The 22,888-nt window shown below is 45.6% G+C and overlaps 1 long non-coding RNA gene across 2 annotated transcripts; it reads right to left on the bottom strand.

Moving 5' to 3' along the window:
* Positions 1–2,773: 2,773 nt before the first annotated feature.
* LOC123343445 lies at positions 2,774–20,768 on the bottom strand. 2 transcript variants are annotated; one of them, XR_006572244.1, is made up of 4 exons: positions 20,634–20,768; positions 13,152–13,294; positions 11,899–11,973; positions 2,774–2,951 (listed from the first exon to the last, which is right to left on the bottom strand). It is a non-coding gene; the product is annotated as an uncharacterized LOC123343445 (long non-coding RNA). The 2 variants fall into 2 exon arrangements; XR_006572245.1 differs by lacking the exon at positions 2,774–2,951 and adding an exon at positions 8,555–8,611 and having other exon boundaries at positions 11,913–11,973; positions 13,169–13,294.
* Between the last annotated feature and the right edge of the window lie 2,120 nt (positions 20,769–22,888).

The raw sequence follows: 22,888 nt of genomic DNA, 5'->3' as shown, positions 1-22,888 counted from the left end.
AACATTTATATAAGATGTATCTAAAATTATAAAGAATCGAAGAGGGACAAATATTTTAAAATGCAATATTTATCTTATTTTAATAACAGTAATAATTCACTGTCTTATTTTTAAAATTGCAGCTGGGTAATGGGAATTCAGGACTTCAGCTCTTTCAGGCTCTCTCAGTTTTGAAGAGGAAATAATGCAACATTTCACAACTTCTTCTACTGCTTGATATCACAGAAATTATTGAATACAAATACACCTTAATATGTTGCACAGTCATTTGCAAATTTATATTTTCCCTAAAATTTCACAAATTCCCAAAGCAGCTTTTAAACAAAAAAAAATAGGAACTGGATTTTTGGATCCTCTTTTAGGGGTCGATTTTAGCTTCTTATCTATTATGGAGAAAGTATGCAAGCACACACATTATATAAATATGTATATGCATTATGTGTTATACATAAAGAAACTGAATCCTGGCTTTAAGTGCAAACTCAACTCAACCTTAATTAATTGTGCGTGTATCTGTATATAGATAGATAGATAGATAGATAGATATTGCTTGCAGGTGTGTATATAATATATCCACACACAATATGATGAGGTTCATGCAGAAACATTGTATACAAAACGAGGAAGGGGTTTTTCTTTCAGAGATGAATCGTGAGCTAGGATACAGTTGGAGAAAAAGACCTCTGAAATTATATCGTTGTGTGCACATCTTGACTGATAAGACAAGTGAGCTAAAAATTCTTAGCATAATTATTTCGAAATCACATATACATCTTGCTTTCTCTTCTGCTTGTTTGGTCAGTGGGATACTTGTCTTTTGCTGCATGCTGTGGTGCTAGAATTCTATTTTCCAGCTACATTTGTGACACGGAGAAAAGGAAAACTGATCCATGAAGTTCCTATTTGCATAAAATGCCGAAACATCTGTCACAAGCTCCTTGTTGGGGGAGTTAGGCATCAGGAGATCTTGTAGTCGATCATCTGCTCTTAATAATATTAGATTCTGTTGCTGTCAATAGGAACCTATAGTGAGTGTCTGGGGAGGGCCAGGGATACATTTGCTCAAAGAAGGAATATTTACTATGATTAACTTTAAATGGGAGATTACTTACCTTGCACTGCCATCCACACACACACAAAAATCAATTGTACCCCTCGATCAGCAAATGCACTATTCTGTCTGATGCCACTTTCTTTGTAGATATGGTTCTTATAAAGATAATAATGATCAGGTCTCCAGTAGATAGCAGCATTTGCTAAACTTCAGTTAATGAATAATCTGCGGCACTGGAGCTAATGTTAAGAAACATGCCTCTGCATTGCTAGATCAAGTTTTAATTTCAATTGCGGATCAAAGCAAAATGGTAAGAATGGTTTATCTGTGTTTGGAATCAGGAAAACCTTTGTTCTGTTTTTGTATATATTACATATGTCTATAATCATCAGTATCAGGTAGAGCAGCAATCATTTATAGAGAGAGAATATAAGCTCAGTGAAATGTAAATTCAAAACCAGAATATTTTAAAACCAGAATAACTATGTTAGCTTAAGTAAGTGCTATGTTCAGAACCACTAAGTAATACACAAGATTCATATTTCTGCATGATACTTTGCTCCTTATTTATATACTACTTTTTTAATGACCTAACTTTGTATGATTTTAAAAATGTAGCACATGGGCTGAATTCTGTTCTTATTCGCACCACTATAAATCAGAAGTAATTCCTCAGAAATCAAGCCAATCTATCAAGCTCCAGTATATATTTCTAACAAGGCTCTCGTCTAATCTATACTATGTAATGAAATTATATGAATGTATGCCCAATATAAGTGAAAGGAGAATCATGGTCTATATATTTAATTGTCATCTAATTATGTCACAAATATCTTTGAGATGACCAGCTTGGCAAGATCCTTTTCACCCCCAGCATCTACAAGAGTCCAGGTTTAAGATCATTAATATCTCATTTAGTATTGCCCTGAAATGTACACTGTGCTGACAGCTAACCTGTGGAACCATGCATGCCTATCTGTTACGTTCCCCATCCATTCTCCACTCCCTCCATTTGTTGATTTCACACACTTGGGGTGCCCGCCATAATTCAGGGAATGTCTTACTGTGTGTTTGTATAGTGTCTGGATGAGACCCCAATCCAGTTAGGGCCTCGGGGTGGTTCTGTGACACAAACACAAAACAAGAAGAGTAACAGAGCCTCTCAAGAAAGTAAAGTTGTATAAAAAGTTTCTCTGGCACTGGTTCATCAGCAAGCAGTAATCAGCTAAGATACTACTTTGTAATTTCTCTGTTTCATAAATAATATAGGCGTTTACTACCAGGAAGTTTGTGGGACACAGAAGTAAACAGTCTAGTGATCCATCTGTTATTATGGAATCCAAGAAAGCTGAATCAGGATCTTTACAAGAGGACTATTTTAGCTGTTTATGAAATCAAAGATGTTTGGGAAATGAGTATTTAAATCATTATTAACAAAAAAATAAAAGAGGCCTTTATTTCCTTGACTCGATCAGACCATTGTCTGTGATTTTACTCATCAGTCTGAGTGTTTCAGTGGCTATAGAGGGTTTGTAATTAAAGCAAACACAAAAGGCAGTGCAGTTTTAGCAAATATTAAATGTTCAGATGACGATCAAAAAGAGACTCTTCCTTCTTAAACATTAGCACTGTAAAGAACTGCTCCTAAATAAAAAAACCCACATCTGTTAGCATATTTGTCAGAGGTTTAACGTTTATCAGGGAGTTGAAGGTGGGGGTTTTTTTGGAAGAAAGAGCGTGATGGGGAGAGGTTATACTGACAGTGCTTCTGTGCCAAAGATAGAATAGACTCAGGGGAGGTTGAAAAAGAAATATCTTTTCCAGGGACAGACTGTTGTATTGGCATTCTTCTCAAGTGCCTTTCTTCCACCCTTGATACATTGCTTAGAACAGAAGGCTAGAAAGAGAATGGAAGCATGTGTGTAAATTAGTCACCATTATTACAAAAGCAAGATTTCTTTGGGGAGGGAGAACAATTCGATTTCACATCAAAGATTACTTATTTGTAGCTTAAAGGTGCATATACAGGGCAGAAGATTGTTCAAAGAAGTTAACTTTTCAATAGCCAAGTATGTAGTTGTATCCTTCATCGAGGAGAAATCGTGTTTTTAACATTCTAATAAGAAAATGCAGTTCTGTTATTTTTCAGCCTGTTCTAAGTATTGTTAAAACCTACACAACACTTGGTTTGGGAAAACTCTATGATTTTATTGAGTTTCTACTGTTTTTGATAGAGTAAAACAGATCAAGTAGAAAAGTAGCCTGTGATTAAAAAAAAATTAGACCACTTTTAATAGGCTATAATAGCTAACTGTGTAGTACGGTGAACAGAACCGTAGCCTGTAATGTAAAGAACTCCTGCTATAACAATAACGTATAGATCTGATACTCTTTTTCTTTCCATTTCACAGTCCTGCTTAAAGTCTTTACAATAACAGCATCCACCCAGATGGGTTTTGAATAAATTTTGAAGAGCAGAAAAATACTCATGTGGGGACTGATACCAAGACACTTATGCACACAGTAGCTTTGGCTTCAGTGAGTCTATTCCTATGAGTAAGGTGACTCCATTTACATCTGCAGGAAAGGGCTCACAGCGAGTAGGTACAATGTTATTGCAGTTCAATCTTCTCCCCAATGTTTGTGCTAGAACTTTGGATTTTTGGCCCCTCACCCTTACAAGAGCGCCATCTTCTGGGTGTCCATATTAACAACATCCCTGCATTTAACTGAAATCTTTGTTTTACAAGCGTACAAGTGAAAAACAATAAAATCAAAAGTGCTTGTACTGAAAAAAATCAATAAAAAATTCAATAATAGACTAATAAGCCCCAAATCAGGAAAACATCCACATTCAGGATAGCACTTAAGCACAAGTTTGAGTGCTTTCCTGAACCGGGACCCTTGGTTGAATTGTTGCAAGGTTTTTTCTGCAGCCACAGGACTATCATGCAATGACTTGAATCTAGTTATGACAATGCTCAGAGGGTATAAAATTGCTCATCCTTCACTGTCTCCCAGACTACAAAAAATTACTGTGGAAAACAACAAGAAAGTTGCACAAGGTAGAGAACTTTCTGCGAGAAAATAAGTAAAAAATGGGCTTGCATCTACCCAGAACATTACCTTTAGCAGGACCATAAATGAGTGCCAGTATTTAAACATTAAAAATATGAAGCTTAAAGTAATGTAGTACCAGTATCTCAGGTTTACATGTCTCAGTTTTCCATTTGTGCAAACTGTTCTCAATAGAAAGGAAACACACTTTAATGCCATGGAAAGCTGAATGCTATATATTGTTGTGCAAAGCGTGGATGCCATGGCAATAAAATACAAGCGACAGGATTGTGGCAAATTAAATAATCTTTAAAGTCATATACAAATGGGATCCTGGTTATCTTTCTATTCCTGATATCTCAGCTGTGGAGATCTTCCAGCTATTAGTCCCCTGGCTTAGCTGGGACGCTGGCTTGGCATTTTCAAGCAGGGGCCCTTGTATCTAGTACTTTCCCTCCTCCTAGGTCCAGCAAAGCTGGAGTCTGTTGATCTTCCTGGCACACTAAAAGGTCTATCTGGAAGGGAAAGGGAAAATGGTCATGAGAGTGGAGGAGGATTCATAAATCCTGGCTCGTAGACTGAGTGAAAAATCCAGGTTTGTAACTGGTTTCTATTTTGATGTGTTTGGTTCTTAATGTACATGCACATGGGGCAAAAGACTCCGTGCATGTTTTAAGAATGGAAACATTCTGCAGAAATCAACAGACTATATTGCATCAAGACTTGGTGGGTTTAATCAAAGCCAGGGCATATGCCAAAATGGTAATCGTACTGAGGAACCCTCACACATCCCCACCTGCATGTTCCTCACTACAGCCTGCCACTGTGCCACCAACCCTGCTAGCAAAGTTTGGCTATCGAGATTGACGATACCAGAGTGATGATTCCCATCGTTTGCAAGGAGGCTGGGGCAGTTGCATGGTAGGTCACAAGTCCATGAATCCCTAAAAAGAATTTAGTCATTTCTACCTCAATCCATTTTTAAAAGCCAAACAAGTTTGCTACAGGCACATCCTTAGAATCAACATGAAGTACTTCGCAAAGAGATTTGGTGCTCTCTGGTGGCTAGCTACAGTTATTACCGATCTTTGTTGGGCTTTATCATACCTCTCACAAAAAAATCCACCAAACAGAAAAAGCCACGGAGAAATAGATAAATCAGTAGCCTAGAAATGCCTCCCCCTGCTTTTAAAATATTAGAAAAAACACAACTATTTTAAATTTACACATGGAGTGTTAAAAGTGTCCATATGACATCCCATACTCCAGCCTCATCTTTCTAAAGCAACATAGGACAGCGGATGACCCTTGTCCTTAAGTTTCTATTTTTGGGAGAGACTTCTTCGGAAGGCATTATACTAACCAAAGTATGACATGTGTATTTATTATTATATCCTATGATAATTTGTCAATCTTTGACATATTATCACGGAGAGAGAGAGAGAAAAACACACAGGCACTAAAAGATGTGCCACAAAAGTGACAATAAGATCTAACATATGAGCCTTTGTGGTTTTCCTAATTTCTTCATAAATGAAATGAAGAATATATCTGACCATTCTTAAGAACACACCACAGTAGCACAATATAATATTACATTATGTAAGGACTTCCAAACCTATACATTTTTATAGGACAACAGTATGTTAGTGACCAGATACTTATAAGATTTAGACATATTCAATATTATTTCTTCAAGCAATAGAGGCAGTTTACCGAAAACCTATGCAATACTTTTAAAAGCTCAGAATCTTCTACGTAAATGATACATAGACAAAGGGGATTTGACTAATCCATCTCCTGCTAATCTGCACTCATCATTTAGGAGAAAAGTCTGAATCATTTATATGCGCTAACTATCTGAATACATAACATCAACTACTCCACAAAACCAACTCTCCCCACATAGATTAGAGAAAATGGTCCAAATGGCACTGCAACTCTTCTGTGGGCTGTTTCAGGCATATGTGCTGGAATTGTAACCTCTATACAAATAGTCTAAGGAACGGTCCTAATGCAAGTCAATGTAGTTAGGCATTTCCCCCCGACTATCTGCATTCATAGCCCTGCTGGGTGCTGCAAGCGATGTCTCCACTAGAAAAACTGAGCCCTTCCTTTGCTTTATTTTGATAGCTGTGAGACTTGGGATTGCTGCCAAAAGGTCTGATTTTGTGAGTACCTGGTTCAAAGACATAGGGGACAGCCTGAAAGTGGAGAAAGGAATTAGAAATAGTCACTTCATCTTAATCCCTAAACAGCATTTGCTTCTTTTGCCAAGTCTAATGCATGTGCCTGTAAACCAGAAAGTCTTTGATCCATATTCATGTGTGGTGTTTTTATGTGTGTGGGAATTGTTCTTGTAGTGTAGGCCTTTATCTCTGTGTTTTGGGGTGGAAGGGTCTGTTTCAATTTCCTATTTACTGTATTTATTTTCATACTCAACTGGGTTCACTGCCGCCTCAAAAAAAGCAGTCAGTTTCCAGTCTCTGTTGGTAAGGAAAACAGCAAAAACCAAACCAACATAAAGTCTCCATGTGACAGAGAGTGAGTGAGTACACAGCGTGAAACTCGTGTACTGCTCACAGCCTGGCCCATCTTTCAGAAAGGCGGGGAGTTAACTTGCATTTAAAGCTGCAGTTCACAGACAGGAAAATAACACCTCCCTTATATTTATACCCCAGGAAGGGAGACTTGAGGCAATGCAGCAGACTCCCATTGGAACCCCTCAGAGACCTCTCTGCCCAGAATTTCAGATGAGTTATGGGGCCTGAGCGCTTAACTCTGCCATATAGTTTATTGCTCATGAAATGTTGGTCAGCCCCATACTCAGTGACGCTGAGTTTTTTGTACATTCTCATTAGTTGATTCTGGCATAGTTACCATCCTCTGTTCACGGCAACCACAAATCATGCAAAAGGAGGAAAGAAATGTGTTTGGTGAATTTGAAACTTGAGAGACTAATAAAATATTATAAAAAATTGATCAAACAATAATATTAAATAGGCTGGGAAATGCAGCATTTCACTCCTTGCTAAGAATCACACCAGTGAGAAGGAAATATCATTAAGACCAACTGGTATCATCAAGGGGACAAGGGCTAGATACCTACAGCGAATGCAATTCAGTTCGGCAAAAAACCACCAAAAATCTAGAAATCAGCCGAACTGATAGAGCTCTAAGAAAGTCCCTCACCAAGAGTGACATGAGATCTCCCAGATCCTCCCAACCTGGATCCTATGGTCTCACCAGGTTTTTCTCTCTAAAGAAAGGATGACGAGTGTTAGTAGTAAGCAGAAAACTCTCACTGCACGGGAACCTGCTCTAACTGTTTCCCAGGGTATAGCACATCCTACTGTTCAGGGAGCCAGGCTGAGGGAAATCAAGGGACCATTGACTTTCTTATTACGTGCAAGGAATGACCTAGGTTTGATCCTGCAAGGTTCTGAATGTCCTTTATGCTCAGTGACATTAGATATTGCCAGACGTGTTTTGCACTGAACAGAGAGTGACTGGTTTTGAAGCCTGAAAAGTTCTAACCATGGGTTCACTCATGGATAAAGACAAAACCATGATAAAATAAGTTGTTCCAATGCTGGTAACATCAGCAGTAGAAGAGACAATATGATGGCGTGTGTCCTGATCAGTGATATCCACCTCATGACTTCACCTTGGGCCCAGTCAGAACCAGAGCCTTCTAGGTCCCTGAAATCTGCTTTGGACCCACCGCTAGAAATAAGAGTATCTCCATGAGCTTTAATCAAATCAACAATGCGATTTGGGCAGAGGAACTATGTATGCATAGGGTGGTGGAACAAATTTCAGGCCCCTTCCCCAGTGAGCAGGGAGAACACCAGGCAGCAGCAACAAGGCAACAAGCCAAGCTATGATCCATCCACCCACCTCCCCAAAAGAGGGAGTTTGGGCCACAGAATACTCCTGATTGTGCACTAAGTGACAATGCATCTAGCAACCACAAAACTCCTCCGTCCAAATAAAGCAGAACTGGCACAGACTTCGCCTGCATATCTCATAAATCCCCTCTGTGAGCTTCCCGTATCTAGCAGCCCTGCCCAATCAAACTGCGCTGGCTCTCATTGTCTGCCAAGCATCATAAATCCAAAGAGCTGAGAGCAGACAGCATTTGATCTCTACTGCAGACTCCAACCATTTCTCCCTGATGTGTGGGGCAAAATTCCTAATCCTGTAGTGACTCGGTTCACAGATTTTTAACTGTGTCTGAGGAAATTCTCCTCCTTCAAATCCCTCCTCCAGATGTGTTTCCTTTAGTAATGATTTTCCACACCATCCTCCCCTAGTCTCATCTCCCCCGACAGGGCCCCCTCAGATGATTAACAGAATGGATTACTGATCAAAATGGTAAAAGTTTGACTATCTACAACTATAAACACACGCAATTCACAATGCTGTACTCACACAGAGGACTGTCACGCTTCTGAACCCTCATGATGTTTCAGGTAGTCTGACACCTCCCCCCGATAGCTGAAAAGAGAGACTCAGATGATATATACACTGCACACCACTAGAGGTGGCATGTAGGGTACACGTAGCTACACACCACAATGAAAACCAGGCTTGGGTCTACACTGCAGTGTGTAACTACATGCATCAGTGAAAGGCTCTGGCAGGGAGGAAGCAGTGTAGAAAGGCTCTGGCATGTCCCCCTGCCGGAGCCTTTCCCCACTGCCTGCCCCCTGCCAGAGTCTTTTCCTGCTGCCAGAATCTTTCCCTGCAGGAGAAAGGCTCCAGAGCAGCTCCCTGCAATGGGGAAAGACTCCTGCAGCGGGGAAGCAGGGGCACTACACTAGCAGCATAGCGGGGAAGGCACTGCTTGGGTGTGTAGAGAGCCATGTAGGGTACATAGCCTAAGTTTCTGGCATGTCTTGTACTTCATTCACTTAAGCACCTTCTACCCTGCTATTTATTCCTGTGCTGTGGAGCATGCAGTGAAAGTACTTGACACACCGCCATAAGGAGTGTGCAGCGTAGACACCCTAATTGATAATAAGTGATCATGGCTTAATCAAGGCATGGAAGGTCCAGCGTCCTGGCTGGACTCCATTGGAGTCGGTGGCATTTACACCAGGGATGAATTTAGCCCTGCGACACCGTTCTCTGAGAGGCACCATACATGCCCCTCCTCTTTTTGATAAGGCACCACTGAGCAGATTCATTCTCTGACCCTGCTCCTGTTGCTGTTACTTTTTGTGAGACCCAGCCTAAGGCAGGACAGTTTGGAGTCTTTATTTACCATCTGCCGTTAGATTTCTTGAGTCTAGGGGATTTCATAAAAACAGCAAATGGAGGTAAATTCAGAGCTGCAGCATGAAAAAAAAACAAACCAAAAGATATTAGAAAAATTCTGACAACTTAAAATTCCAACCAAAAAAGGACTTAGGGAATCTGTACAAACCATCGCTGAGGAGATCACACAAGGGAAAGGTTGATTAGGACCCATGAAACCTTCACAATTGCACAACAGTTCAGATTTCTTTGTGTGTGAGGAAAAATTACAGCAACAGGACCTTTGGGCTCCCTTCCCCCCAAACTCCCTTCCCCCCAAACTTCCCTACACACCAAACTCTGGGTGTAATTAGGCCCAAAGCTGCAGGTTTTCAGCTTTTCTCATCTCCTCAGGAGAGACGCCCTTCTCTCCCTGAGCTGGGGGAGAGTGAAAAATGAACGTACTTCTCACCCATAATACAAATTGAAATTGCCCACTTCTTCAGGGAGGCTAAAGGGGGTAAGTCAGTATCTGGCCTCGTGAGTTTATTTCCACACATTAAGAAATCAGATGTAAAACTCAGCTTGGCTACATGCTTCCAGTTCAGCCAGAGAGGTCAGGGAAACCAGCAGCTCATCTCTAAAACATGAGCTCCCAGAAACACTGGCTGAGTTATTCCAGCATGGAGCAAGCCCATGGGCCTTAGATGAGAGAGCCCCACACACCAGCTAAAGTCAGCTAATTCCAGGTATCCTAAGATATAAACTATCATGGTCCTTGGAGCCACTCATCTGATAGTGGTTAAGAACCCAGACCCTGGGAAGTAATCCCATGTTTAGGGCCACTAAATTGGTGACAAGCTCAGTTCCAACTTATTGTGTGGACAGGACCTTAGGAAGTGCTGCATCTCTGCCCAGAATTTCAACTGATTGCGCTCTGGGGACTGGGATCTTATCTCTCCCCTAAAGCTTGTTCATTATATGTGCACTGATCACACACACACACACACACACACACACACACACACACTTGCCAGTTTAAACACATAAACAGTGTTACAGTTATTCTGGGTTTGATGCCCATTCTCTTTACTTGACTCTTGCCAATTTATTGTCTTGTTTTCTTGGTGACCAAAATCATTTATTTTGTGAATTGGAAATTCAAATAAAAAGCGTTTTTTTTTAATATCAAGACAATTAAGTGGGCTGGAAGATTTATGATCTCATTCTTTGCTAAAAGTCAAAATGATGAGAAGCAGGCAGCAATGGGAAACCTCTGATGAATCATTAGGACACACAGGTGCCAACAGGGCACGGGCAGGACATCTGCATGGGGCACAATTCCCCTTAGCACTGTCTAACCCATTGTATGAGTCTAGAAATCGACAGCCAGACTGATACAGTGTTAGAAAGATCACTTGCTATGTGAGGTAGAAGATCGTCCATGTTACCCCAGCCCCTCTAGATCCAGGCCGCTACCAGGGATTTCAGCCTAAATAAAGGATTAGGAGAGGTATTGGTGCACAGCTCCCTAGAGCAAATAACGCACTAGCCCATGGTGTGGGCTGGGGAGAGGCAGACAGCGCTGTGCTGGGAGCCAGACACAGGGTCATAAAGGGGGCATAGACAGCCTTAGGATGTGGGAGTGATCCTACAAGATTCTAAGTGCCCTCACATCTCAGTGACATCAGTGGGAGTTGAGGACACACAGCACGTCACAGGAACAGGCCCTTAGAGAGCTGTGTCTGCAGCTAACGCCAGATACGAGGGAGCAGTGTCTCGCGCCAAGCAGACAGTGACTGATTCTGAAGCCTGAGAAATATCTGGGGAGAGGCACAGTCCCTCTTGGACACACCAGAAGCCTTGGGAAAGTGATATTCAATATTCGGATATTCAAAATATTGGCACCTGAGGGCAGGAGGAGAAAACATGAGTGAGCTTCTCCAAACCCTAATCAGAGATACGCCATGATGACAAGAGCTCCCTCCAACTCTGTTAGTCTTTGCAGGGACGGCACAGGGCAGCAGCTCAGCACCTCCCTGGTAAATACCCCACCCACCAGGCTGCAACAGGCACCAGGCTCACCCCTCACAGGGGGATTTACAGCCACCGACAAGACCCCATCCCTTCACTTGGCCGCTCTCTTCCACTGGGCAAGCCATAGCATGCACATAGCCCATCTCTGCAGCCCAGAGACCCCTGCGAGGGATACCCACAACCAGCTGCACCACGCATGCCCTGGCTTCTGTTGTGTGTCAGGGCACACCCTCCTGACCTGGAAGGAGACCTGATTTTCTCCCTGCCCCAAACTCCTGCAATTTCTGTCTAATGTGTTGGGTAAAACTGCTGTTCCTGGACTGGAACTGGTGGGGATTTATAACTGTGTTCTGAGCCCTGAGAAATTTCTCCTCCCTCCAATCCCACCTCCAGATCCTCATCTTCCAGTTGCACCTTTCCACAGCCATCTATCACCTAACATGGCCCCCTCAAATTATTAGCAGACCTTATGAGCTGATACAATTTAAAAGCTGCAAAACCATACACACCTCAGGATACTCACACTAGGGATTGTCACTGGGTTCTGAGCTCTGATGATGCCTCAGGTAGTATGGCACCTCTCTCTAATAGTTCAAAAGAAACAAATATAATAAGTGATCCTGGCTTAATTGGTGCATGATAACTGTAGGGATTACAGATCAAGTTCATCAGTGGTGGAACTCCACCAGAGGCTGGCAAGGCTTAATTAATGAGCGTCTGCAAAGTTCTCCAAGCCCCTGGGAGGTGCTTCAGAAGGCAAAGGACTATTATAAAGTGGGGCTGACAGAGGGATTTGAAGAGAGGGAGGGTCTGGGCAGATAAGAAGCTGGACGCAAGTGCAGGGCTGCATGAAAGTGAGAAGGCATCAAGGTGAGAGTGGGAGGCCGAGCATGGAGGTTTAGATGGAGTGTAAGGAGCAATGGGGGAGGGGGAGGAGGAAACAAGAGCAGAGAGGGAGGCTGGGGAAGTCTGTGAGGAGCCTAGGAAGGGACTTTACAATGTTCGACTTACGACAAACAGCACTTACAAGTTTCTATATTGACACCCTGATTCAACTTATGCCGTTGGTTTCGACTTTATGATGCTCAGTCACACAATGGAGTGGATTGCAGTTCTGAGTTATGACGTTTTGACCCACGACACAATTTTCAGGAACCAATCATGTCGTATGTCCAAGGACTGCCTGTACTTCCCCGGCTCTCACGCATGTCCCAAACTCAACAGCCCAGATCTCGGGGCGGGAGGGAAAGGCCTGATTCCAGTTAGAGAAGAAGGTGCTGGGAGGCCTGCAGTGTCCACACACACCCCAGCCTCAGTCACTGCCCTCCTATTACGCATTGTGGCTTCAGGGTTTGAACCCAGCACCAGCAACACCGTTCTCTCACCCCTCCCCTGAAAGAAAGGAGTGACCCCTTCACCAGTGAGCGAGTAGCAGGACATTTGAGTCACGGGGTCTCACAGAGGGAGACATGGGCACATGCCCCAGGGCAGCCTATTAAATTCACTTAGAAACAGCATGTTCTACACCCGCACTGGCTGGCTTCTGCTCCTCTATTTCCCCCTCCCATTGTACTCCCCCACCTTCTCCTACTGACCCATGTTTCACAACAACTGTCTTCTGGCCAAGAAAGGGGTCTGGACACTACCCCACAGAAGCCCCAGAGAAGATGCATCCAATTCCTGGAGTCCAAGGGCCCGAACTCTCATCCCCCTGGCCTGACAGTTCACTGGCCACAGATGGAGCTGGACCAGAGTCACTCACCTTTCAGAGTCACTCACCAGACACGAGCTTTCCCTCTCCTCTCACCCGGTCATTATGGAGGTTGCCTCTGCTGAGAAGGATTTGGGGCATCGGACCTGCCCACTCTCTCCCATGATCTCAGTGTCGTCTCCAGAGAAGGGGTCCTGGGATCAAGGAGGAACCAGAGACACAGCTCAGATTTGGAAGGGAACGAGGTTATTTCACTAACATATTCCAAACAGAGGAGATGCATTTTCAAGCCTGGCCCTGCTACGTCCCCGCTGAAAAACAAATAAACCAGCTGGCTGCTTCACATTTTGCTGGGCTTGGGTGGCTTGTAAATGTCTCCAAACACCAAAGAAAGAGCTGGCCTCAGAATGTGTGAAATGTGGGTACAATTAATGTGTGAAATACTCTGTTACTAAGCAGAAAAGCACCAGACCTCCTGGACCCTTGCTGTGGAGCAGGGCTGCCCAGAGGATTCCGGGGGCCCGGGGTCTTCGGCAGCGGGGGGCCCTTCCGTTCCGGGACCCTCCGCCGAAGTGCCCCGAAGACCCGCGGCGGGGCCCTCCCCCGCCGCCGAATTACCGCCGAAGCGGGACCCGCCGCCGAAGTGCAGCCTGGTCTTCGACGGTAATTCGGTGGAGGGGGGCCCCCGCCGCAGGTCTTCGGGGCACTTCAGCGGCGGGTCCCAGAACGGAAGGGCCCCCCGCCGCCGAATTACCGCCGAAGACCAAGCTGAACTTCGGCGGCGGGTCACGCTCCGTCTTCAGGCTGTAGCTTCAATCTGGTGGTTTCTATATAATCAGGGCGAAAGCCTGGTAACTTCAGTCAAAGAGAGTTCTGCCTCTGACTTCAGTGGGCTCAGCACTGCATTCCAGATGCATCTATCTTTAAGAGTAAAGATCTAGCCAAGCAATCAAAGTCCCAGGAGCTCATCACATACTCTGCAATGTAACCCCAAGGAGCTTGGCTCCTGGGTCTCTATATGCTTGTAACTCTTCCCTTAGAAGGAAGGGGGGCCCAATGGAGACTCTGAGTGCACTAGGCAACCCAGACAGAGAGAGGAGAGACACTCTTTGACGCAATAGGGCGCCTGGTGGCTCACAGGGGTGAAAGCTGGATGGCCACCAGTATGCCTGCTCAGAGGAGGAGCAGTGTTTGAGAGAAAGGAGGTGGTTAGAGTCAACTTACTGACAAGTAAAATCCCAGGAAGAAGAGCCAGTCTGACCAATAAGGAAGATCCCTAGGGAGATGTCTGCCCCCAGGAGCACTGTGAGAGGGGAAAAGCCAGTTTGGAGGAGTCTGGAGCAAGCCACTGAAAAGCTAGCTGTGGTGAGCTTAAGAGTCCCAGGCCTGCATAGAGGGTCTCCCTGAGAACTGGCCTCTGGGTACCTGGAAGCAAGATCCCTCAGCTTGGTCCTTTCCCTGCTCAAGGTGACTCTCAGTTTGCAGAGTGTTGTTGGGAAAACTCCCTGCCCTGTCAGGCTGAGTTAATCCTTCAGCTCTGTAGATAAATCAGTCATCACATGGCATGTACTGCTCTGGCTGCTAGTCCAGGGCTGCCCACCTGCTGTGACTGATCTGAGCTCTAGGGTAGGAGGTTTGGAGTTTTAGAATAGTTATTGAAATTTGTACCTGATCCCTGCCATCCTTCATGGTGAGGGGGTCATCTCGGGAACAGAAGCAGCCTGATTCCTGTGTGAAGAGGACACCTGACAACTGAGATTGTCAGACCCTCTGCAGTTGCTGAGGAGTCCAGATTCATCTCTGAACCTGTCAATCACTCACAGAGTGTGAGTGCACCACCTTTTACTTAGATAGTCAAGAGAACTGTTTGGGAGACCTCCTAGTCCATGACCTGTGTCCTCAGGCCAGGGGGTAAGAGCTTGGGGATTTTATTACCTACTATCTATTAAGCCTGTGGACGGTCTCAGCATCTTATCCTATGTGAGTCTTTTTGGCTGTACTGAACCACCAAGTCATCCAAGTTGCTAATAGCTGCACAGAAAATATAGTCGTCACAGAACTTCCAGGGCGCCTATGAAGTACACGTACCAATGGGACACCACATTTTACTCTTGCTATATCAGGTCGCATGGCTGGGGAAATTCAGGGGTATTATCAGTGTGGGGAGGGCACCGGTTGTTGTGTATTTGGTTGTCATGGTTTTTGTTGCTATGGCAACTGAGTTAGATTATTATGGGTTAGCTCAGCCAGCTTCAGCCGGCTGAGTGAGCTCTCTGTCTCTGTAAATAAAATGGTGGTTTTGTTAGCTGTCTGCTCTCTGACCTCAACTGACTTCTTCCTAAACCGGCTCCCCACAAGGATATAACAAGTGGCGACGAGGGTGAGATTCCGGTGCTGCTCCAGTAACAGAAGGAAGTAGAAGTCAAGGTAAAGAACAAACAAACAAACAAGCTGCTTGTTTGCACTGACTGTGAAAGTGAAACTAAAATCATGGCTACTGTGACCAGGCCACTGGAACCTTTTGATGAGAATATAGAGCAGTGGCATGTGTATACTGAGCATTTTGAGCTTTTTTTTATTGCAAATGACATTACAGAAGCGAAGAAGGTGCCAATATTCTTAAGTGTTGTAGGGGCTAAAACCTACTCCCTGCTACGCAGCTTACTACACCCTGTTAAGCCAGCAACTAAATCTTATAGCGACATTGTGGAAATCCTGGGGTCCCATTTTTCCCCAAAACCACTGGTAATTGCTGAAAGATATAGGTTCCACAAAAGAGACCAAAAGGAAGATGAAACAGTTGTACAATTTGTAGCCATTTTAAAAAAGCTAGCAGAACACTGTGAATTTAAAGAAATGTTAAATGATGCCCTGCGTGACAGGTTAGTGTGTGGCCTCTACAGTGAAGCTATACGGAAGCGCCTACTGATAGAGGCTCAGCTTACCTTACAGAAGGCTGTTGATATTGCTGTCTCCATGGAACTGGCTACAAGGGAGGCACAATACATTGGTGCATCCCCTAGGGTGCAAAAAGTGTCACAAGAACCGACCCACAAAACTGTGCAGAGTCAAGAATGTTACCGCTGTGGTAAACCGGGTCACCAGGCATCAGAATGCTGGGGTAAGGACCTGGTGTGTCGACACTGTGGCAAAAAGGGACACATTGAGTGTGCCTGTAAACAAAAGAAAAAGAGGCCTGTGGTCTGGCCGACAAAAAGAGGAACCCTGCATACACTAGAGCAGACCCAGGATGATCAAGGTGACACCTCATCGCAAGAGGAAGTGCTACTGCATGTTTTGTCTTTGGCAATGGGCTCACATGAATACTGGGTAACCCCGTTATTGGATGGCAAACCTATACGCATGGAACTGGACACCGGTGCAGCCGTCTCGCTGGTCTCAGAGACTGTGTATAAAGAAAAGCTACAGCATCTTCCGCTTAAGGCAACAAAAACTGTTCTGAAGACGTATACGGGAGAAGCTGTGCCCATGTTGGGCACTATTGATGTTAAGGTGGAGCTCAATGGACAGGCTGCTAAATTGCCACTGTTTGTGGTGAGAGGTAACTACCCAGCCCTAATGGGTAGGTCTTGGCTTGGGAAGATTCAACTGAACTGGGCAGAAGTGCACCGGATGACTAAAGAAGAAACCAGTCTAACCCCTATACTAAGGAAACATGCTGCTGTTTTTGGAGATGATTTGGGAAGTATGAAGGGAATCACTGTGACATTGAACATTAAACCTGACAGTCCACCAAAATATCTGAAAGCCCGAACTGTGCCATATGCCATCAGGCCAAAAGTTGAAGCAGACCTGGAGCGCCTGGTCACCAATGGAGTCCTAATACCAGTTACCCATAGCTCATGGGCCACTCCTATCGTTCCAATCGTGAAGAAAGATGGCTCTCTCCGGATTTGCGGTGATTTTAAAGTCACTGTCAACCCAGTGTTGTGTGCAGAGCAATACCCGCTTCCCCGCATCGATGACCTCTTCGCAGGCCTGGCTGGGGGACAAAAATTCAGTAAGATTGATCTGAGTCAAGCATATTTACAGATGCACGTCGATGAAAAGTCCCAAGAGCTGTTGACTATTGCGACTCATAAGGGGCTTTATCGATACTGTCGCCTACCCTTCGGAATAACATCTGCTCCCACCCTGTTCCAGAGGGCTATGGACCAGATCTTGTGTGGCTTGTCAGGAGTTCAGTGCTATCTGGATGATATCCTGATCACTGGAAGAAATGAAGAGGATCACTTAAAGAATTTAGAGGCTACCCTACAAAGACTGGAAGAGTATGGCCTACGAGTTCGCAAAGACAAGTGTGAATTCTTCAAGCCCTCTGTTGAATATTTGGGACACATCATTGATTCTGCAGGTCTTCATAAGGCCCCTGCAAAAGTTAAAGCTATTGTGGAGGCTCCCCGACCTCAAAATGTAAGCCAGCTGCGCTCGTTTCTAGGACTCCTGAACTATTATGGAAAGTTCATCTCACAGTTAGCCACACTGCTAAAACCACTTCATGAGCTCCTTGGGCAGAAAAAGGCCTGGAAGTGGACTGAAGCCTGTGATGTTGCATTTAACAAAGCTAAGGATGCGTTGCTAAATTCTGAAGTTCTAACGCACTTTGATCCATCCTTACCACTGCAATTGGCCTGCGACGCCTCCCCTTATGGAGTGGGAGCAGTCGTGTCACATATTATGCCTTCAGGAGAAGAGAGACCTATTGCTTTTGCTTCACGCACTCTAAGCAAAGCAGAAACTAACTATGCCCAAATCGAACGTGAGGCATTAGGAATTGTTTTTGGAATTCGGAAGTTTCATCAGTACCTGTTTGGGCGAAAGTTTACTCTTCTCACAGACCATCGACCTCTGACATCAATTTTTGGACCCTACACAGGCATTCCGCCATTAGCTGCTAGTCGTATGCAACGTTGGGCATTGTTACTTTCAGCACACACATATGAAATCAAATATCGGAAATCCACTCTGCACGGCAATGCAGATGGCCTCTCAAGGTTGCCTTTGCCCGTCAAACACCAAGATAGTGCCCACAAGGAAATCTTCTACTTTGAACAGGTAGAGAATACACCCATCACTGCTACTCAGATAAAGAAGGCAACTCGCGTTGACCCAGTATTGTCCCAAGTTATGGACCTGGTGATGCATGGAAAATCTCGACAAACCTCTCCGGTCTCATCCGACCTTGTTCCCTACATGTCCAAGCGGATGGAGTTATCGGTCCAATCTGGTTGTTTGTTGTGGGGGAGACGTGTCATTATTCCACCACCACTGAGATCACAGATGTTAGAACAGCTACATTCTGGTCACTGTGGAATAGTGCGCATGAAGGAAATTGCACGAAGCTATTTTTGGTGGCCTGGATTGGACAGCGCTATTGAAGAGAAGGCAAAAGCTTGTATGTCATGTCAGGGTGTGAGGAATGCACCCCAGTGGGCACCCCTACACCCATGGGACTGGCCTGAAAACCCGTGGCAACGTATTCACGTTGACTTTGCTGGCCCCCTTGAAGGAAGCATGTTCTTGGTGGCAATAGATGCCCATTCTAAATGGCCAGAAGTCTCTATAATGCAGTCCACTTCTGCAGAGAGTACTATCCAAAAACTACGAGGACTCTTTAGTCGTTTTGGTCTGCCAGAACAACTTGTGAGCGACAACGGACCGCAGTTCGTTTCTCAGGAGTTTCAAAATTTTATGAAGGCAAATGGGATACACCACATCACGTCAGCACCATATCATCCGTCCACCAACGGATTAGCTGAAAGATTTGTGCAGACAATGAAAAACGCTTTGAAATCAGCAAGGGGACAACACTCCATTCAAAAGCGTCTGGATATCTTTTTACTTTCCTACAGAAACACACCTCATGCTACGACCCACGCATCTCCGGCCTTTCTAATGATGGGACGACAGCTGCGCACTTGCTTTGATCTGCTGAAACCTTCTGAACCCCGACAAATTGTGCAACATCAGCAGCAATATCAAGTCATCAGACGGGCACCCAGAGCAAAAGACCGAACCTTTAGCCCGGGACAGCCAGTTTTGGCTCGGAATTATACTTCCAGAGCTAAATGGGTCCCAGCCACAGTCATCACTCAAACAGGACCTGTTTCCTACACAGTCCAGACTGCAGAGAATCTTACCTGGCGGCGACATGTAGATCAGCTGTTGCCAGGTCATGCCAGTCCTCAGGACCCATCTGCAGTTGAGGGGTCTGACTTCATCTCTTCTGGTGAGGCACCGAATCACGAGTCACCTGTTCCTGACTGTTCTCCTCCATTACTGCCGGCAGCTGAGATACCCCTTTGCCCAGCACGAGCTGATACCACCTCCTCACCCATTCGTGCTGCGGACCCTGAGCCCCTAGTGCTTTTGGGTGCAATAACACCAGAAGTTCGCCGTAATCCACCTAGAGACAGAAGGCCTCCTCATCGGCTGGATCTTTAGCTAGGGCGAACCCACGGTTATGGGGCAAAATAATCCCCAGGGTTTAGCCGGGAATGGAGGCAGTCTACCCTCCTTCTCTAGTCTAGTGTGTGTTTTATTTAGGGGATGTTCTTATTAGGGGGGGAGGAATATGTTGTGTATTTGGTTGTCATGGTTTTTGTTGCTATGGCAACTGAGTTAGATTATTATGGGTTAGCTCAGCCAGCTTCAGCCGGCTGAGTGAGCTCTCTGTCTCTGTAAATAAAATGGTGGTTTTGTTGTCAGTTGAGGTCAGAGAGCAGACAGCTTTCTTCCTAAACCGGCTCCCCACAAGGATATAACACCGGTGACCTTAAGAGCTCTATTTTACCCTGTTATATTTACTTCCTGTTCAATACAATTATTCTGTTGACTATATTGTGTGTGTTTGTTATTCCTTGGGAATCTCCAACTATCTGGCAAGTAACGGGAGATTACACCGTGGTTAGAATCTTCTTTCCAAGGGGCCCTGGTGATTCTGTCAGGAAAGAGTGAGAGGAACTAACAAGTAAATTCATAGGGGAAAAGAATAAGGAAGTTACACCCTGCTGAACTGGAGATGAGATCCAGACAAACTCAGGCCTCTCCATTAAAATCCATAAAGAGATTGGCACTGAAGGAGGTAACCGGGAGAATAAGGGTGCTACACAAAGGTTAAAAGCCGGAAAACAGAGCTCAGTAAAATGCTCTAATGGGATTTCCAAAGCACTGAAGTGATTGAGGAGCAGACGTGCCACTGAAAATCATTGGTGCTGACGTGCGGAGATGACTTCTCTTGGGCAACATCAGTGCGTTTGAAAATCTCACTCTTAACCCAGTCCCTGGAAAAGCCCTTTCTGAGTTCAATACGCACTGTCAAGGCACCAGAAAACCTTCATGTAACAGGAATTTGCACCTGACTTGCAATTTTATATACTCACTTCCTGTACAAGTCTGTCTTGTAGAGAAGTATCAAATCCCACACACAAAGCTAGTGCACCCCCAAGTCAAATGCAAATTTCACTCTCATTTTTCCACCTGAAAAAGAATAGCACATGCTCCTGCACTTACTGCTCCAACCACGAGCTAGTCGAGAATTATTCCAAGCCCCCTCCAGTCTGCAGCTCTGGAGCATGGTTCCCCAGAGTAATAGTGTCATGGGGTGCCACAGATGCTGTCCATAGTGTTCTCACCTGTCAATACCTGCAAGAACAAGAATGTCAATGACACCAGGCAATGCCCCCACAGCCCATCCTCTCCCCAGTGCACTATGCTCTGGGGCTATGCTAAATATTAGAGCTCCTACTACCAGATTTGAGGAAGTGAGAATTACATAAAAGTTCCATATTGTGTAGCTGGATTCCTCTGATCTGTAACAAAGCAACAGAACCACTCGACCCCATTATAGAGGTTGGGCAGGCTGGTGAGATGGAAGCAAGGGGAGGCAAAGCTGATACACAAAGACATCTTCAGCATGGGCGCCAACTTATATGGGCTCGTGGAGCTAAAGCCCCAGGAATATTCACAATCAGGGGCTTTGCTCCACCAGTATTTGGAGCTAGGTTTCGCCCCTCTAAATCCCAGCCGCCGCCGGGAGTCAGAGGGCTCTGGGCTGCCCGCTGCTGCAGGGAGCCCAGAGACTTTTAAATCCCAGCCGCGGCCGGGAATCAGAGGGCTCTGGGCTGCCCGCTGCTGCGGGGAGCCCAGAGCCTTTTAAATCCCAGCCACGGATGGGAATCAGAGGGCTCTGGGCTGCCCGCTGTGGCGGGGAGCCCAGAGCCCTTTAAATCCCAGCCGCGGCTGGGAATCAGAGGGCTCTGGGCTGCCGGCAGCAGCGGGGAGCCCAGAGCCTTTTAAATCCCAGCCGCGGCCGGGAATCAGAGGGCTCTGGGCTGCCTGCAACCGCAGGAAGCCCAGAGCCCTTTAAATCCCAGCCGCGGCCGGGAATCAGAGGGCTCTGGGCTGCCCGCAGGGGCAGAGAACCCAGATCCCTTTGAATCCCAGCCGCGGCTGCTGGGATTTAAAGGGCTCAGGGCTCCCCGCGGCTGCCAGCAGCTCAGAGCCCTTTGAATCCCAGCCCCTGGCTGCTGATTGCCCCCTCCCCAGACCCCTGCCGCAACTGCCCCCCAGGACCCCCACCCCCTATCTAAGCACCACTGGTCCTTGTCCCCCAATTACCCCCTCCCGAGACAACTGCCCCTAACTGCCCCTTGGGACCCCAGCCCCTATCTAAGCCTCCCTTCTCCTTGTCCCCAACTGCCCCCTCCTGAGACCCCACCCAACTTACCCCCAGGACCCCACCCCCTACCTGTCCCCTGATAAACCCCCTGGACTCCCATGCCTATCCAATTGCTGCCTGTCCCCTGACTGCCCCTCCGAACCTCTGCCCCATCCAACCCCCCCTGCTCCTTGTCCCTTGACTGGCCCCTGGAACCCCCTACCCCTTCTCCAACCTTGTAATCTTGTGGCACTGACGCGTTGTAGCTTCATTTTATATCGGCCTACAGGGCGGGAGCAGGGGGGCACCACCATTTTGGGCCCCACCAAAAATTATACAAACCTGCCGCCTTTGATCTTCAGAGGCAATGCACAACTGTGGGTGAACATGACACTATATCTAACTCACTGGCAAACCCCACCCTGATGCGTTCACTGTTTGAAGACCAGGGCACTGCAATATCTACTACAAAGCAGGTGTGACCCCAGGGAAGAGTTTAAATGGTAACAAAACACAGTTCCTTAGTGAACAGTAATTCACTGTGTACAAGGTACTGGGTGCTTTAGCAGCATTAGAATGGCAGAGAAGATGAGGAGGAGGAGTCCACTCAAGATGCTGCATTTCAGCCACCTGTCTGATTACAGTTATTCCATCCTCCTATAATCACGCCTTTGGAACACATCAAATACTGAGTATTTTCCAAAATGGTCCCCGAAGGGGAGAGGATACCCCCAGGGGCCTCTGGACAGGCGCTGCTCTCTGGGGAATCCCTGGTATTTATGTCTTACAGTGTGACTTTAAATGTCCTTTTTATCAATCAGTTAGTGTTGCTTTTGTCTCTATGCTGGCTGAAAACCCAGTTGGGCATTTCACACCTGTGGCATCAAGGGAAAGGTATTTAAAAATACCAATTAAAGCAGGACAACTAAACGAGTGGGGTACAGTGTGATAAGGTGGGGGGGTCATAGCTTTTATTGGACTAACTTCTGTTGGTGAGAGAGACGAGCTTTCAAGCTTACACAGAGCTCTTCTGCAGGTCTCAAAGACAGTGTGATGTTTCCCCGCAGTTGTGCATTGCCTCCTCTTGGTTACACTTTACCAGCCTATG

This window comes from Mauremys mutica, chromosome 10, assembly GCF_020497125.1.
Source record: "Mauremys mutica isolate MM-2020 ecotype Southern chromosome 10, ASM2049712v1, whole genome shotgun sequence".
Taxonomy (NCBI): domain Eukaryota; kingdom Metazoa; phylum Chordata; order Testudines; family Geoemydidae; genus Mauremys; species Mauremys mutica.
The sequence above is the reverse complement of the archived record's forward strand: the minus strand, read 5'-3'. Positions and strand labels throughout refer to the sequence as shown.